The sequence below is a fragment of the Acomys minous genome (genome assembly GCF_964271855.1).
Source record: "Acomys minous genome assembly, chromosome: 2".
NCBI lineage: Eukaryota > Metazoa > Chordata > Mammalia > Rodentia > Muridae > Acomys > Acomys minous.
In genome coordinates this window covers 123,201,036-123,219,565 of record NC_140484.1, presented here as the reverse complement: position 1 = coordinate 123,219,565, position 18,530 = coordinate 123,201,036, and the positions used below count along the sequence as shown (strand labels likewise).

Below are 18,530 nucleotides of genomic sequence, written 5' to 3'. Positions count from 1 at the left end.
ACAAACACAGAACTGCAGGTCACATCCTCCTAAATCCTTTGTCCCCTTCTCTTCCTGTCCAATTCCCAATCCAGGTACTAAAACAGAAAGGCCACCTATATTCTCTCCCTATAGTAAAGTGTATCCAAGATGGCACCCAGCAAGAGTAGAAACTTAGCCTTACAGCTTTCACTTATTCAGTGATAGCTTTCATTTTCAACGCTTGACTGATACATGTTTTTAAGCCAGAATCCATCAGGATTTTAGTAGACATCATAGAGCGTAAGCATCTCTGGATCTAAATTTGAAATGGAAAAAGTTGGGCGGTTCTAGCTGAAGTCAACCAAGTCCATCTAGACAAGACGCTTATTTTTTCCTGAATCATAGTTTCCTCATCTTTGAACTGATAATGCCATCTACCCAATAAAGATATTTTGGCGTCAAATGATAGAATTTGTGAATGTGTTCTGAAAAATGTGCATCTCCATGCAATTATTATATTAGAATATGTGGCCTTTTCCTTGTTTCCCCATTGTTGGCTATAGTCTACGCAACTCAATACAAACTTAAAGCTCTTGTGCTGATGCAAAGCTCTTCCCAGATGGCTGCATACTACTTGTGCAGGGCCCTACCTCACGCTACACCATAACCTGAACATGTGCTGCTGCCAGTTCAGATTTGGTGGTGGGTATGGTGTTTCTGAACCCTTCCATTTTTTGCCTTATTGCCAAACAAAAAATCATCAGAGACTCCACCATTCTCAAAGTTTGGGATTTTTAAAATCTAACATTTATTTTTAAAGGATGAAATCTTATCTGTCTTATGAAATCACAAAACCCCATGAAAGCCTAGAAAGCACTTCTTCTATGCCCATTGACATACGGGTTAAGAAATGGGCTTCTCAGTATAGGAGGGCCAGTAATTTCTCTGAGTCTTTGTATCCACAAAGCCCCGCCTGGAAAAAAAAATAATGATGACGATAAATAAAATATGTGATATGATAATATTAAAATAGATAACAAACAGTTTGGCTCTGCACTTTGTGGCAATTCATGTTATTTTGAAGGAATGGCCAAATGCAGTCTCAGGTTTCAACACCAAGTCACACTCATGGCTATGAATCTATCACAGCAAATGCATACAAAGCTGAGTCAGCAAAAAACAAAGCCCATTCAGTAAAATTAGGGGAAGTGTGGGTCTGAGCTTCCAAGGTCCTCACTAGGGGAGTCACACAGAGCACAAAGCAAATGGCAACAACATGTGTGAAATGTTGCCAACTAAGAGTTCCTTAAAGCTTCGGTGCAGAATTATTTGGAGAGATGGTTACATAGACATGTACCTACTTTCAGGACTCCCAAAGGAAAATACAAGTTATTTGTTCAGACTGGAACAGCGGTTTTCAGCCTTCTAATACTGTGACTCTTTAATACAGCTCCACAACCATAAAACTATTTTGTTGCTACTTCATAACTGTGATTTTCCTACTGTTATGAGTTGTAGTATAAATATCTGATAAACAGGATGTCTGATATGTGACCCCTGTTGGGGTGGACAACCATGGGTTAAAAAGCCACTGGTCTGGAAACGGTGAGCTGCTCTTACTATTTAGGTTAGAGGGAACCCCCCTGACATCTAGGTGCCAGCCCACAGCCAGCACTGCAAGCAAGCCTCTACACAGATAAGCAATCTCAGGCCTGCTAAATCAATTCTTTTCAGCTTCTGTGGGAACGAAACCTTGAGTTTGTAGTTAAGAATTGTTTGTTGATGGGCTGAAGAGATTGCACAGCAGTTCAGAGTTTATATCGTTCTTACAGAAGACAAAGTGCCGGACCCAAGTTCTGTTCCCAGTGTGCGTCTCCATTCACACACATAATGAAAAAATAAAATAAAATATTTTTTAAATGTATTTATTATATATACAGTGTTCTGCCTGCATATATACCGGCAGGCCAGAAGAGGGCATCCGATCATATTATAGATGGTTGTGAGACACCATGTGGTTGCTGGGAATTGAACTTGGGACCTCTGGAAGAACAGTCAGTGCTCTTAACCACTGAGCCATCTCTCCAGCCCCAAAATAAATGTTTTAAATGAATTATTGATCTCTAAATTCTTATAAGGAGTGTAAGTCAGTGCTCCAGAATATCTTTATTAGGTTTGCTGTCCCACTGTTGCTCTTCGGTGACAGGAGTTGAGGAAATAATAAACTCACTAAAGCTCTGCCTCTAAAAGCAATCAGACCAAGAAGAAAGATTAGGGAGTGCATAAAGATGGATGACACAGTGATGGCTGATGACGCCAGAAAAGAGGCATGAGGCTGAGCCCCAGGCCAGTTAGAGAAGGACAAGGACCATCCATCCAAGTGGACCAGGAAGACCTAGGAAAGAATTACCATGCCCTGAGGGTTTAAAGTTGGCAGGATGGGAGAGTGCCCCACCAGCAAGAGCTTGATACAATGAGGCAAAACTCCACTGAAACAAGTAGCCGGTCTCAATGGTGTAAATCTCTCCGTGGTCCATTCCAGCCTTCCTGCCCTCTGCTCCTGACAGCTTTGCTTTAACCATACTCTATTGGCCGCCATCGGCTTTGAGCTCTCCAAGTGCAAGTGTTATTCACCTAAGGCTCCTCCTCGAGGGTCTTCTCTTTCAGGAAGCCTCACCATGCCACCTCGTCTCTCTTCCACGTGGCTGTCTGACCTCTGCTCACTTCTGATCACATCACACTGCACAATAATGATAGAACACCTGTCTTCCCCATTGAACTCTGAGCTTCAAACAATTTCTGGTATGTAGACAACAGTATTTGTTGGATGAGTTAATACATCCCTTAGTCTGATATTTATCCCACTAGGGCTGTTGTCCCTTTCTATCAACAAATAGTCACAGTTTAATAACAGTTTCCATGAACTGTCATTTTATTTTCAATGAAGAACAACAACCAGTCATACCACACTTGCATGTTGAACCAGAATAGTATGCATAACTGCCCATCACCATCAAGGACCTGAGCATACCCACTCCCATCTATCCCAAAGGAAAGAGACCAATGCAGAATCTACCATAGGATCAAGCCTATGCTTGATTAACATAGTTAGGACATGGGCCTTGGCCCAAGAAAGAGATCAGGTCCAGAAGCTTAGTTTTCCAACAGTTCAACATGGGGTGCCTCTCAAAGTTTAAAGTGTATGCCTGTGCACTGAATGTCAGCCCAAAGCCTGCTTTTAGTATCTGGCTGCTCAGAGAGTGATGTTGGGAGGGGGGGAAAGTCTGAATGAGAAGGGTAAAAACAAACAATTCCACCCACACTCCTAACTTCCTTACACCCCAAGCAAACAGCTGTGCCCGCTTGCATGGCAGGGCATCTGCCCCTGGTAGGACCTGACAGGTGGAGTTTCATTTCCTCCACACCCTTGGCTCCTCGCCACATTTTGGTTCCTGTAGGGAGACCCAAGTAACCAAGGCAAACTCTCCAGTGGCTTTCCCTAAGGAACTCCAGGTAGAGGGCAGGCTTTCCCTGTGGTCTGAGTAAAGCAGACAACAGCCAGGAAAACATAAACACAGTCCTAGAAACACACAAACAGACACTTGTATGTACTTGTGTCTCTTCCTAACTGCCTGAGGAGAAGAGCCACATGGGTTCTTGCAGCTTCCGGTGAGCGAGAGTTTGACCACCTGAGTCTTCCTGTTTCTCCTGCCAAGAAACTCAGAAGCTGCTAGCCACAATAGTGCCTACTAAGCACAAGAACCTGTTCAGGGCATTGATCAAATTCAGCACGCAGTGGGTGTCCAATCCAAGAATGTTTTTCCCCCAGACAGGGTTTCCCTGTGTAGTCTTGGCTATCCTGGACTCCCTTTGTAGACCAGGCAGGCCTCGAAATCAGTGATCCTCCTGCCTCTGCCTCCCAAGTGCTGGGGTTAAAGGCATGCGCCACCGCGCCCAGCCCAATCTTATAATCTTAAACTCTGTTCTTGAGATGTGGAAAGGGGCTTTACAGACTCTTCCTGGGGTTAAGCCTTGATTGGTTTGCCAAAGGACACCTGTGCTCTTTATTTGGAATAGCAAATAAGGGCTGGAGATGCAGTTCAATGAGAAAGTGCTCATTTAGCATGAGAGTGGCCCTGAGTTCGGTGTCCATTCCAAGTAAATAAATAACTTTCATGCACATGCACACATATCACACACATAATCAATCAATTGATGAATAAATAAAATGGCTTCAATATAATTCATATAAATTGAAATACAGGGATCATCAGTTTCCAATACACCATGTACCTTCCAGGAGCAATCTTGAATTAAATGGCAGTATCATGTCTACACATAATATTAACAAAAAACAAAATCTTTAAAACATGGTACCTTGTAAATGGGACTTTTCTTCTCCTAAGGTTGTTTTCTGGGAGGCTTACTGTCTCTGGTCCTGGAAGCTTCCAGCCTCTGTACAATCTAACCTAGGCCTAGAATGTTTTCAGCCTCTGAGACTTACTGCTTAATAAACTCAGCCTTTCTTGTTCTTTTTGAGTTCTGGGCTGGCTGGTTCAACTCAGCTGTTCTGGCTCAAACTCCTTTCCCAGCTGACTTATTCAATCTGACTTTTCTCTGCCCCTGAATTGCTCTGCTTGACCTCAAACTAACTCCAGCAATCTGTTTTAGTCTTCTGGCTCCTTCTCATTCTCTGGCTCATTCTGTCTTCACCTGTCTCTAGATTGTTCTCTCATTCAACCTCTCTCTGTAAAACTCTCCTGGTAAAACTGCCTCTCCCCTCCCCCACCCCCTGCATTGCCCCTAAGCAGCTGCCCTTTCCTCTCTCTTCTCATGAGAGTTGGATGTATCCTATTCTGTTAAATCTTTCTCTGATATGTCACCTTTTCTGCCACTCAATTAGACATCACTTTCAAACATGAGTGCGTCCTTTTAGAAACTAACTTTACCTTCATTGCTTGGGATTAAAGGCATGTACCACCAACACCTGGACCTAAGCTTTCTTTACCTAAAACTTGCTCTATACCAGGCTGGCCTTGAACTCAAATCTGCGTGTCTCTGTCTCCTGGATTAAAAGTGTGCTTCTATTCCAGTAGGATCACACAAACCAAGAAGGTATTTGGATGTGGTCTCTTGCCAGAGCAGCCATGTTCTGAATTAGGATTCCTCTGCAGTGCCTCATCTGTACCTACAAGTCCACATAAGTATGCTGGTCGACCTCAACTGCATTCTTCATTCTTTTCTGTGTGAACTGCCCTAAAGAGACAGTCATTTCATTCACAATATGAGAAGCTTTCATTAATGCCTTGTGGCCTTGAAGATAAAGGGGTTTGAAGCCTTATTTTACTTTGGGCTGTCATTTTACCGCATTAGAAGCACCTCCAGCCATAACTTAACTGCCTTATGTGTCATCTCGGAGGTCTCTCCATGTTCCCATCTCAGGTGCATCCTATCTCTGTGATTTTTGAGCTCTGTGTGTCTTTGTATCTGTTTTCTCTATTTTGTCCCCTTCCCAACCTGGCAAAATGCCATTCGGCCAGACATAGTTCATCTGCCACATCCCAGCTTTTCTAGGTAGTTGCTCCCTCTGTGATCTCACAGTAAGCTGTATTTATTTTTTTTACCAGAACACTCACCACCTTGTACCTACCATGACTAACCCTTTACTGTTGTTGTCACCCAAAAGAAGAAGTCAAGAGAAAAGACAGAGGACACCAGAGCAGAAAGGAGTGGGAGAAGAACAGGGAAAGAGCAATCAGAAAAGTGCAGCCAAAGTGTGGAGGCCTGAGTTCAGATCCAGGGCACCACAAGAAAAAGCATGGGGTAGTAACACACAGCCATAGTCCCAGCACGGAGGATATGGAGACGACAGAGGGATCCTGGCGCTTGCTGGCCAGCCAGTCTTGCCAATCCCTAGCTACAGCCTCAGTGAGAGTGATTGTCTCAATAGAACAAAGCAGAAAGTGATATAGAAAGACACCAGATGTTGCTTCCTGGCTTCACATCTGCATGTGCATCTATGTGCACGTGCACATATGAACATCCACACACATAAGAAGACAGAAGGGAGCTGACATTTGTTGATGCTGCTGCCTCCCCACCCGCCTCCTGATCCTTTCTTTTCTCTTTTCTGTCCCATCTGCTTCCTTTTCTCTTGGCTTCCTTTGGCTGTTGGGGAAAGTACTACTCATGGCACAATATGTGCAAGGTACAGCATTACTTAAATATACTTTTTTTCTTACACTAAGAGATTATGAACCAACTTTTAATGAATGGAAACAGACTTACTGCTCAATTGAGCACTAGTAAGTGGATCCAAAGGTTACCTGAGTCCTCAGCCAAGTTTGATTCTCCTGTCAATTATTTTTGTAGGAAATATATGTTTTCAGACTCACATTTGACCATGAACACCAACCAGCAATGCTTTTTTTTTTAACTATCGCCCTTCTCCTATCATGTTTCTAGATACCATGCATCAGACTCCCAGCTTCTTGCTCTCTATGGGTGTGCCTCAAAAATGTCTGTTATTAACCATCAGCTGGCAAAGTACCCCCGGATTCTAGCAAGACTACAATGGTTAGGAAGGTAATGTGTATTATTTCTGAGAGCCATCCTTCCAACAAAATAAGGATATTCTGCTTATCACCATGTTCTGGTTATTATTTGTAGCATCACCAAAAATGAACAGGGAGAAAAGGAAACAATGTTTTCTTTTCTTTTTTTAAGACTTGTTTATTTATCATATATACACAGTGTTTTGCCTGCATATATAGCAGAAGAGGGTACAAGATCTCATTACAGATGGCTGTGAGCCATCATGTGGTTGTTGGGAATTGAACTCAGGACCTTTGGAAGAGCAGCCAGTGCCCTTAACCTCTGAGCCATCTCTCCAGCCCCATGTTTTCTTTTCTAAAGACCATAAATGATGCAATTTACTTTTTTTTCCTCCTTTATTAATTTATTCTTGTTACATCTCAATGGTTATCCCATCCCTTGTATCCTCCCATTCTTCCCTCCCTCCCAATTTCCCCTTATTCCCCTCCCCTATGACTGTTCCTGAGGGGGATTACCTCCCCCTCTATATGATCATAGGGTATCAAGTCTCTTCTTGGTAACCTGCTGTCCTTCCTCTGATTGCCACCAGGTCTCCCCGTCCAGGGGACATGGTCAAAGGTGAGGCACCAGAGTATGTGAGAAAGTCATATCCCACTCTCCACTCTACTGTGGAGAGTGTTCTGTCCATTGGCTAGATCTGGGTAGGGGCTTAAGGTTTACCGCCTGTATTGTCCTTGGCTGGTGCCTTAGTTTGAGCGGGACCCCTGTGCCCAAATCTGCCTATCATAATGTTCTACTTGTAGGCTTCTAGGACCCTCTGGGTCCTTCTACTTTGCCTTTCTCCCATGATTCTCTCATCTGATGCAATTTACTTAATGCGAACAGCACTAGTTCTTAAGGCTTTAAGCACAACATATTAACTACCTTACTCAAGAGCCATACTGATTCCTTTCAAATGTTTATCTGTTTAACCTGAGATGGGAGCATATGTCACAGTGCACATACGGAGTCAGAGGACAACTATCCGGAGTCAGGTCCCTCCTTCCGCCATGTGGTTCCCTAGGATTGAACTCAGATCATCAGACTTGGCAGCAAATTATCCCCCCTGAGTCATCTCATTAGCTCCTTAAATAGGCTGCCGAGTTGCTGACTCGCCTCTTTGTAGTTTACTGTCGCCCTAGATATTCCCTGAACTGCTTAATCTCCATTATTATTATTATTATTATCTTGCTACAGAAAATTTTCCCAAATTTTTGCAACATACCCATTTTCAAGCATTCTTTCGTATAGTCTCATGACTGTACAAGCTATGAATTCTTCTTTTGTATCCAGAACTCAGTCTGTAACCTCCTGCACTCAGGAGCAAGAGGACAGGGTGGCGCCAATGGAATGCAGATAGGTACCAGGTACTTTGACTTATCTTCTGATGGACATGGGTCTTGAGGTCAGATAGGCCTGAGCTCAGACCTCTATTCCTTCTCTTGTTAGCTATATGACCTTGTACAACTTATCTATGCCTCAATTTCCAGGGAATGAAACTAAAAATAGTATCAGTAATAAACTGCTTTAATAATTAACAAATGAAGGTAGGTACAGTGTTTAGAAAAAAAATACCTGACACATAATAAGTGTTCAAATGAATGCCAGGTACCACTGTCATCATTTGCTTGCATCATGAGGTTGAGAAGGCATTCTGAAGTGATCAGAGAGAGTGTGCTGTGTTGCATTAGCAACCAAACACAATCCAAGTCTGGTGAAACGCTTTTAAAGCAGCTGAGGAAGACGAACCCTACATAACCGGCGATGATGCCTCGACAGCATTGATGCAAAGACTTATAGAATTTGCTGGGTGAATGTCTGTGGCCTTAACTCCTCATACCTTGAACACGTCATACTGAAACTAGTTAAATCAGAAATGGCTCCAGATCGGTATGAAGTCAGTGAGTTGTCAAGTGATGACTATTGGCCAATCCCTCAACAGCAGCATCTGCTTTGGCTGATTTCCATTAAATATACAGGCTTGTCCGAGTCTCTCTGCAACCTAGTGAGGCAGATAGGACCATAGCCATTTCAGGGACATCCACAGAGTACAGGATGTGGTAACAAGTTAGAATTTGGGCACAACAAGACGCATTCCCTGGACAGTCCCACAATGACACAACTGAACCAACCTTAGGGTGCATTTGGAAAGAATCAAACTGTACTTGCAAGATTCAAATGACTAGTCTAAAACCGACAGTGGTAATGAATCTGCCTTAAAGAATCCAGCCTGCCACATCTACCTTCTTCCTCATGCAGATCCCTGGCAAAGAGACCCAGAGTGGTCAGAGCACAGATCTGACTGAACAGCTTCTTCTGGTCTGGGCTCCAGCTCATGCCTTCAGCCTCACAGGCCTGTGTTTTAACCAAGTGACTCAGCCAGTGGCAGGAAAGCCCAGGCGCCTGTGGCCATGAGTAATGACAGCATAACACACATCTGTCTGATCTGGAGCTGATGGTGTCAGTTCAGTACTGTGAAGACCTCACAGTAAAACAATGCATCCCATGAAAGACAAAAGAAGAGCCTGCTCGCCCAGAAGCCAAGTGATGCTTTCCTATCTCCTAGCTCAGACCCTTACGGAATTGCTTACAAGGTCTTTCTGTATGTGCTCTTGTGCTTTCATACGTGCTGGGGATCTAACCCAGGATCTTGTGCATGGTAAGCAAGCACTTCACCACTGGGATCTGTCCCCATCCCTGCAACTGTTTCTTGGTGAATTTACAGAAAGAAGACTCGCTAACATGAAGCCAAATCACTGTCTTTCAGTAGTATCAAGAATGTGTAAGCTGTGTTGTTAGGGGCTGGAGGGATGGTTTGTCTTACAAGCGTGAGGACTATAGTTGTTAGAATACTCAGAACCCACATACATGCAGGGTGGACACTAGCCTCAGAAGTGGGAGAGAGGGTACCTCCAGTTGGCTAGTGAGACTAGTCATATCTACAAGCTCTGGGTTTCATTCAATACAGTGAAAGAGTGATTGAGCATGTTCCCTGACGTCAACCTCAGGCCTCCAATGCATACATATCCTCATACATGAGTCTCATATGTATACACACATACACACACACACACACACACACACACACACACACACTAGGGGGTTTTGAAACGCTTTCACTTTAGCTGTGTTTTCTCTCAGTCATTGATGAGGGGTGACACTTCCGAATGTGTTTTTGGAGGTGTACCTTCATAAATAAATCAGGAGAGGGGCACAGCACCATGTTTCAGCAGAGTGATTCATTCTTTCCTTTGTTCACTTATGGTTTAACTTAAAATACTTTACTAAGCCATGCAGGGATAAAGATAGAGCAGAGATTGAGGGAATGACCAACCAATGACTGGCCCAACCTGAAACTCACCCCATTGGAGAGAACCAATCCCTGACGCTATTAATGGTTGCAGACAGGAACCTAGCGTAACTATCCTCTGAGAGGCTCCACTCAGCAGCAGATCAAAATGGATGCTGAGACCCACAGCTAAACATTAGGCAGAGCTTGGGAAGTATTGTGGAAGAGTTGGGAGAAGGATAAGAACTCCTCAAGAAGACCAATGAAGTCAACTAACCTAGGCCCATAAGGGCTTACAGATACTGAAGCACCAACCAAAGACCTAGGCCCCCAACACTTGTATAACTAACTGATGGGCAGCTTGATCTTCATGTGGGTCCCCTAGCAAGTGGAGCGAGCGCTGTCTCTGACATGGACTCTATTGCCTGCTTCTGGATCACTCTATCCTAGCTGGACTGCCTTGTCTGGCCTCAGTGGAAGGGATGTACTTAGTCCTAACGCAACTTGATGTGCCAGGTTATGTTTGTAAGGGAGGAGCTCCCCTTTTCTGGAGAGAAGAGGAGGGGGAGGGCGGAATAGGGTGGGACTGGGAGGATAAGAGGGAGGGGGCTGCCAATCAGGATGTAAAATGAATGAGTAAATTAATGAATTAAATTTAAAAAGAATAAAATAAAATATTTCACCAAGCTTCTACAGAGTGACAGCCTTGGGGTGCAGCATTGACCAGCACAGTCAGAGCCTCAAACTTTTCCTACACTGGTCTTTTCATTGCATTCCTCTTCTCACCACAGCTGTGTTCTCTCTCCTGTCTCCTGTCCTCTTTTCACTCTCTCCAGTGCTGTGCTAGTCGAGCGGGGTCATGTGCCTCTTCCATGTTCTGCAAACGTTCTAGTACATGGCCAAGTGCCCAGGGGGCACTATGGGAAAAAGACTTAGTAACTTAAGCAGCAAGTACTTAATGAACCATATGATTTCATCATGATTTTTTAAAACTCTGCTTTCATTATATTTCTATATACCTACATTCCGAAAATTAGCCCTCGAACTGTTTTCTCCTGTCAACATTCTAGGAGGCTCTGGACTATTAGCCAACAATTAATTAACTCAAAACCACTGCCCTCTAAACAATGTGTGAAGAGTCAGGTGACAACTATCACAAAGGGGTCACCAAAAGCTCAGGGCAACTGAGATGTCCTGAGTCATTTGAGACATGAGTAGAAAATAACCCAGAAGCAGATTGTTAAGATTGCAAGGAATCTCATCCAACCTAACTCCCTATCTGTTTAAATAAAGAAACTCAGGTTCAGTAGGAAGGAAAAAGTCCAATTTGTATGATTTAGCTTTTGTGGCTGTAGAAGTAGCAGCCAAGCCACCTGCTTCCCAAAGCAGGCCCCATTTGTCTGCTGCTCAGTCCCTCAAGGAATAGAGCGCATGCCTGAGAAAGCCCCCTTGAGGTCGTGGCTCCTGGTTCCCAGTCCTCACCTATGTGCTCCAGCCTTTCAAGCTGCTCTTAACTGCTTCTGCCTAGCACACTGCTGCCTGGCTTAGACAGATCTGAGGAGCCCCTGCACAAATGCACAGCTCCCTTCAAGGTCAAGTGTGCCTTCACACCATAAAACAGGTGTGTACTCACCTCTAGTATTCAGGACTGGGATTAAGACTAAGAACTATTAGGCACCAAACACTCCTGGATTCTTAATTTAAAAAAAAAAAAAGAAAAAAGAAAAATCCAAAAAAGCAGAAGGAAGGGAAGGAAGAAGGGAGGGAGGGAGGGAGAGAAGGAAGGAGGGAGGTGGGGGGGGGAGAAAGAGAAATTTGAGCTCAGTTCCATAAAATATTGCTATTAAAATTAAGTCCCATTGAGTCAAAAGTTGGACCCCACCACATCATTTAGTCTGACAAGGCTTTTGAACTTTCTATATTTAACACATTAATACCATGCATACTTGTGTACAGCTTGAGTAATAAATAACTAACATCTAACTAACATCTAACATTTGCTTCTCATGATGACTGACAAAAGAAAGTAGTGATGTAGTTTCGTTCTGAAATATCCCTGTAGGTATCAAGTGTTTGGTGACACCACTGGGACGTATTGGAACCTTTAAGAGGAAGGATAAGGGGGCTATAAAGATGGCTCCGTGGATAAGTGCACTAAGAGGGGCTGGAGAGATAGCTCAGTGGTCAAGAGGACCCAGGTTAGAGTCTCAGAATTCATATGATAGTTCAGAACCATCTGTCACTTCAGTTCCAGGGAATATGACACCCTTTTCTGAACTCCAAGGGCACCAGGCACTCATGTGGTGCATGGACACACTTTCAGTGTGTGTGTGTGTGTGTGTGTGTGTGTGTGTGTGTGTGTGAGTGAGGGAGAGAGAGAGGGAGAGAGGGAGGGAGAGAGGGAGGTGCTCCCCTTTTGGCTCCCAGCACCTACATGGTGGCTTGTAACTTTCTGTAGCTCCAGTTCCATTGGGTCCACCCCCTCTCCTAGTTTCCATGAGCTCTGCATGCATGTGCCATGAGCTCTGCATGCATGTGTTGCACAGGTGTACATGCAGCTGAAACACCCACACATAGAAGGAGGCAAATTTTTATTTGAAAACGGAAGTAGATGTTGGCAGATGAAACTTAAGACCCTGAAGGCATTATTCACTTGCGGAGGAGACTGAAGCTGAAGCTCCCTCTGCTTTGCCACCATGCGCTGCCTTACCACAGGCCTAGAAGCAGCAGAGCCCACTGCACGCGGGCTGGAACTCACAAGCCAAACCAACCTTCCCTTCTTCATTAGCTGGTCCTCCTAGGTGTTTTGTCGGGGTGCTGGAAATCTGACCAACATAAGGAAGATTGATACCCAATTTACAAAAGAGGAAACTGCCTCAGGGAAGCTTCCCACTTTGTCTGAGGTCACAGGGTAATAAAGAGCAGTGTTCAGCAATGCCCTTTTGGGATGGAGGGGACGGGAGGGGGGGCAGGCAGGGGAGGCCTGGGGGCCTGGGGGGATGGGGGGAATCTTCCTTCTAGCTTTACAAATGAGCCTTTGAGTTTTCTGCTCTAACTTTGCACATCAACACAAACAAGAGCAAGCTTGCCTGTTACATTTGAGACGTTTAGCAAGGAGGAGCACAGCTGGACCCTGTAACCTCAGCACCAGCCCTCCAGCCTGACTCTTCTCCCTGCTAGAGACTGGGTGATAAAGGGAATGGTGGGGTGGGTGGTGTACACTGGTGCTCACAGTGCCACTAACCTTTATGACTCTTTGAGTATTTATCGCTCATTCTCTCTATTCTTTAAAACCCCGGGGTCTGGACAGTGGTGGCGCGCACCTTTAATCCCAGCACTTGGGAGACAGAGGCAGGCAGATCTCTGAGTTCTAGGCCAGCCTGGCCTACAAAGCAGATTCTAGGACAGCCACAGGTTCATGGAGAAACTCTGTCTTAAAAAAAAAAAAAAAACCAAACAAACAAAAAAAAATCTAATCAAATGGCTCTTAATTCTGATAGGAATTCAGCCAAAACTAAGATTTAAGTGTGTACACACATGTACACACCTGTGTGCGTTTGTGTGTGTGTGTGTGTGTGTGTGTGTGTGTGTGTGTGTGTGTGTGTATGTACTTACTCATAGATGTAGAGAAAAGATTTGGGAAACTATATCGCAAGTTTTGCATTTGCTATTTCTAAGCATAGATGTATTAATTTTCTTTAGTATTTCTAGTAGTATTCTGTTTACCTTTTTCCACAATTAATATGTATAGTTTGAGTAATAAAAAAAAGCAAAGAAAAACAATTTTATTTTTAACACATATTTTTCATTATGCAAAATGGGCTAAGGGCTCGTCTCTGCCAGGGAATTAAGAATCCAAATTACTGTGAGCCAAAGAATGGAAAACATGAATTTTTCTCTAAGCCACCAGTCCAGAGACTGCCCTGCCTGCCTCTCTGTCTGGGTTCTCCTAATCACTAATCTATCTAAATATTAATTTTACTCAAATATTCTTTGGGGAAATTTTTTTGAAATTCATTTAGTTTACCGCATTGTGTGTGTGTGTGTGTGTGTGTGTGTGTGTGTGTGTGTGTGTCCCTGTTTGTCTGTGTGTGCACAATCAATGCCATGGCAGGCATGTGAAGGCCTCCCCTTCCACCATGTGGGTTCCGGGGGCTTGAACACAGGTTATCAGGCTCAATGGCACACCTTCACACGCTGTGTCATCTCACCAGCCCAGCAAAGCTTTTAATAGACAGTTAAGCCGAGATGAAAATACCTTAAGCCATTAAAGCAATGATCAAGCTTGCTGTGGCTGACCTGTGCCCATGTCCTGAGAGCACTTGGTCTTCTTTCCCCTTAGGGACTCTTGGATGAGGAAATTACGGAACCTCAAAAGCAAACAGCACCGTCTTATACGCCCCTTCCTTTTTTGAGAGCTAACAACCCCATTAATATCAAATAACTTATCAGGTAAGGTTTTTATTTAAGTCAATTTTTTCCTTTGTGTCTTATTTCTTTTAAAACTCTATAAAAAAAAAAAACAGGTGTAAACTTGCAGCTAAGGAAAATTGGAAGTCATAGGGCACAGGCCACCAGACCTCCCTTGCCTAAGAAATAGCACCCCCCCCCACGCCCCACCCCTGCAGGCTGACTTCATACGTTTGAAGGATAGGGCCCAGGTTGCCCTCCCCCCTGCTCCCTCCCCACCCCCTCGCTGTATTCCAGGCAGCAGATCACTCTGCACAAGGTGCTAATTCATTCATTCATTCACGCACTCCACAAATGTTTATTGAGTAAAGCCCAGACCAAGCCGCTTAGGGGACAGAGGGATCTTTCACAAGCCAACGGTCAGGCCTAACGGATCAGATGCGGACAATCGATCTTTCATTAGACCCCAAAACCACTTGTAGCACAAAGCAAACAGAACTCCTGCCCCACCCAAGCAGTAACAGCTGAGGGGATCAGGGCTGCTGGGAGAGGGGCAAGGTCAGTCACTGGTTCGCCCAGAATGACGGACATTTCTGACCATGGGCGCCACCAGAACCTCTGAGAGGCTTTAACAGCGCCTGGTACTTAGTGAGAGAGTGCTCAGTAAAGCTGCTCGCTCACTTGTTTGCTTGCTTGGTTTTCATCTGCCCCAGCTCGTCTTTACAGAAAAGCACAAAGTAGAAAGGTTTTAGAGTTAGAAACTAGATTCGAATCCCAGCTGTGCCAATAATTGGCTATGTTAGAATAAGGGAACCAATCTTTCTGAGCTTCAGAATCTCAACTGTAAAACGAAGTATAGTGTACCGACCCTGTGAGGCTTTATGAGAATTTAGAAACACGTTATACAGAGAACAGTGTCTAGCCCATAATAAATGTCCAGTCAGCATCGCCCCTCCCTCCTCTCCGGACCCTGTCTTCTCCTTCCTGAACACTGTTAGTGGGTTCTAGAATCTGATTTCAAATGGATGCCACTCCGAGGGTGATGCAGGGCAGAGCTGCAGAGGGGCAGGAAGTTGTTTGGGGGCAGGGGAGGGCGGGTGCTAAAGAGCTACAAAAACCGATCAAGACCTCAGCTACTTTCAGCTAGCTTGCTTTGTTTGGCTGCTCCATCCAGCATTCTAGCCGGAACGGGCTGTCAAAAGGCGAGAAAGCTGGACAGCAGTTTGGACCCATCCTACCCCCTAGTGTCTGTCTGAACCCCACTGGGCTTCCTCTGCGCTCCGCTCCCGTTACTAGGCTGTGGCGTCAGAAAGCTGGGATTCAAAGCCTGTGTCTTGGCTTCGCTTTGAACCCGGAGCCCACAGCGTAGTCTCCTGGACGCTGCTGATCACATACTAGCCCTTGGTGAAATATAAGAACTTTTCAATGCTGCAGGAAACGGAGCCCCTCACAGCCAAAGGCGACTTATAGAGGGAGGAAAGGGGAAAGGGAAAAGGGAGGAGACACGGTGACGGCAGAGACCCACTTCCTACCCCACTTCCTACTGGCTGCTAGAGTTTTAGACCCTGAAAACAGTCGGCTTTGCAGTTTGAAGCTGGCAAATCCTACCCCTGTGACTTAGCTCGCTAGAGAAGAGGTCTGCTTGGGTGTAGGGGAAACTGTCCCAAAGCAAATCTGCTTATTTTCAAACTAGAGTTAGCGGGTCCCTTAGCAACCCTTCCCTTCGCCGCACCTGTGGAAAAAGTCTAGCCTCTGCTGGTCCTCACCTGAACGCCCTGCTGGCGATTGCTCCGCAACCAGGTCCTACTGGTCCAGCACCAGTTCTGGGGCCACTCCTTCAAGTTACCCCTCACCGCGACCACCCAACATAGCCCCGCCTACCTGGGGTCCCCAGCTTCGCGGACACAAGGCTGGGGCAGCAGAAGTGACTCTATTAAACTGAGAAATGTAGCTTGTCGGCTGTCGACACTGTTCAAGTTGAGGCGGTCAGAAGAGGAAGGACAACAAAACTCTCTCTCTCTACACCAACTCGCTGAAGCTTCACCAAGACCCAGAGCGGGACCAGGTGACACGGCCAATGGGCAGAAAAGTCACACCCAGAGCGTGCGCGGTATCTCCACCCCAGCCTCCCTGGCTGCTTCTTGGAGCCCGCGCCCAGCTACCGGCTGAACCCTCCTCGGCTCTGCGAGCCTCTCTCTGTGGCCAGGCGCTGGCAGCCGGTTGCGCCGCCCAGGTGTCGCCCGCCGCTGCCCGGGGAGGGCCGAGGGGAGGGCAGTGCGGGACCCTCCCCAGAGCACAGGGCTCGCACCCGCCCGCCCTCGCCTGCCGGGCCGCCTCCTGGGAGCGGGTCCTAGAACTTCTCTTGAGCTCTGGTCCAAGCCTCCTTTTCTACTTGTCCTTGGAAGCAATCGAGTTTTTATAAGAAAGAAAGAAAGAAAGAAAGAAAGAAAGAAAGAAAGAAAGAAAGAAAGAAAGAAAGAAAGAAAGAAAGAAAGAAAGAAAGAAAGAAAGAAAGAAAGAAAGAAAGAAAGAAAGAAAGAAAGAAAGAAAGAAAGAAAGAAAGAAAGAAAGAAAGAAAGAAAGAAAGAAAGAAAGAAAGAAAGAAAGAAAGAAAGAAAGAAAGAAAGAAAGAAAGAAAGAAAGAAAGAAAGAAAGAAAGAAAGAAAGAAAGAAAGAAAGAAAGAAAGAAAGAAAGAAAGAAAGAAAGAAAGAAAGAAAGAAAGAAAGAAAGAAAGAAAGAAAGAAAGAAAAAGAAGCAGTACTCTCAAAAATAATAATAAATACTAATGCACGAGGGGCACGGAGATCTTCTATTTGAAACGTAGGGGCAGTCAGGAAAAGAGGTGCCTCACAATCAGGCAAAGGACTCTAATATTTTGGGCATCAGTTTCTTTTTGCAGATAGTTAGGATTAAATAACGTGATACTTTAAAAGTAGCCCGTGGGAGACAGGGAGAGTGGGGAGGGTATCACCCTCGGTTTGAATGTAGCCTCTACTAGAGAATGAGACTTTTTTAAAAGGGGGGGGGGTCGGGAAGAGAAGAAAGAAAAAAGCATATTAAAATTATCTACTAAAACTGTGATTCTTCATTCTACCGTGGAAGGAGAAAATCGATATTCTCTCTCTCTCTCTCTCTCTCTCTCTCTCTCTCTCTCTCTCTCTCTCTCTCTCTCTCTCTCTCTCTCTCTCTCTCTCTCACACACACACACACACACACACATTATATATACCGTTAAAGGCAAAAGTGTATCGTGTCCAGTTTTTAAGTGTCGGAGACTAAGGTCAGCCCAAGCCGACTTTGGGACTTTAAGCCTTCTCCTCCCTCTTTATGTCCGCCTTAGTGTTCCCCATCCCCTGAGGTTGGACCAGCTTGTTCTTCTAAAATTCTTCTCCTAGGCTTACAAAAATATTGATAGCCAACAGCCTCGTTGTGTAAGCAAGGCACGGTTCCCTAGACCTTTTAGAGGCCTGGACTCAGGTAACACTGGCGAGCCAGGACAAAGCACAGTAGGAGTTTATTAAAAAACAGAAAGACACACAAGGAAAGAATAAGGCACACCTGACCTCTTGGTTAAGTCTTAATGACTGTATAGGATTGTAGAAGCCTTTGGATACCACTGTCTAACAGGATTCCAAGGGACCCTGGCCTGCTCTGTCTCTGTTCTCCCTCCATAAGTGAGATCACAGTGTGACTTTGGAGGTGCCGTGGACGGGATTGCAATCTGAGAAAAGCAGGAGCCACTAGGGTTTTTGCAAGGGCTTTCCAGAAAGAGGCCTAGAAAACAGCAATGGTTCACAGCTGGCAGCCATCTTTGATTCTCAGCTGCAAAGAATCTTCTTGAATCACGGCCTAGGGTTCCATGTCCCCGTGATTTTACCTGTATTTCTATCCTGCTTCAGTTCCACTGTGGGCCACAAACAGGCCTGGGAGTGCTTAAAATACAGAGTTTGGGGTTTTGTGTTTTTTTTTTTAAAGAGTGTATTCTGGATTTTTCCCAACTTTGAAGAGCTTTATGGGGCCTTTTAGAGGACATTTAGGTTACAAAGGGGGACTGACTACACTACTCACTTTGCCTTTAAAGGGGCTACTTTATAAATAATTTCAATTTGGGTAAGAGATATACTGGGTGTGCAAAAGTGCCACCCGCACATGGAGGAGTGTCATAGTAAACCTTCGATACACATGTGGCCAAGGTTTTTGGGTTTTTTGTTGTTGTTGTTGTTGTTGTTTGGTTTTTGGTTTTTTTTTTTTTTTTTTTTTTTTTTTGGCCCACAG

At 44.9% G+C, this 18,530-nt stretch overlaps 1 protein-coding gene across 6 annotated transcripts in view; it reads right to left on the bottom strand.

Moving 5' to 3' along the window:
* Positions 1-16,622, bottom strand: part of SYTL2 (synaptotagmin like 2) — a 108,129-nt gene extending 91,507 nt beyond the window's left edge. Inside the window, exon 1 of one of the 6 annotated variants that reach the window (XM_084759776.1) lies at positions 16,136-16,622. The gene's annotated coding sequence lies outside the window, so the exon portion shown is untranslated. Of the gene's footprint in view, positions 1-16,020; positions 16,104-16,135 lie in introns of those variants that run through there. The other 5 variants (XM_084759777.1, XM_084759786.1, XM_084759787.1 and 2 more) reach the window with 5 other exon arrangements.
* Positions 16,623-18,530: the final 1,908 nt, after the last annotated feature.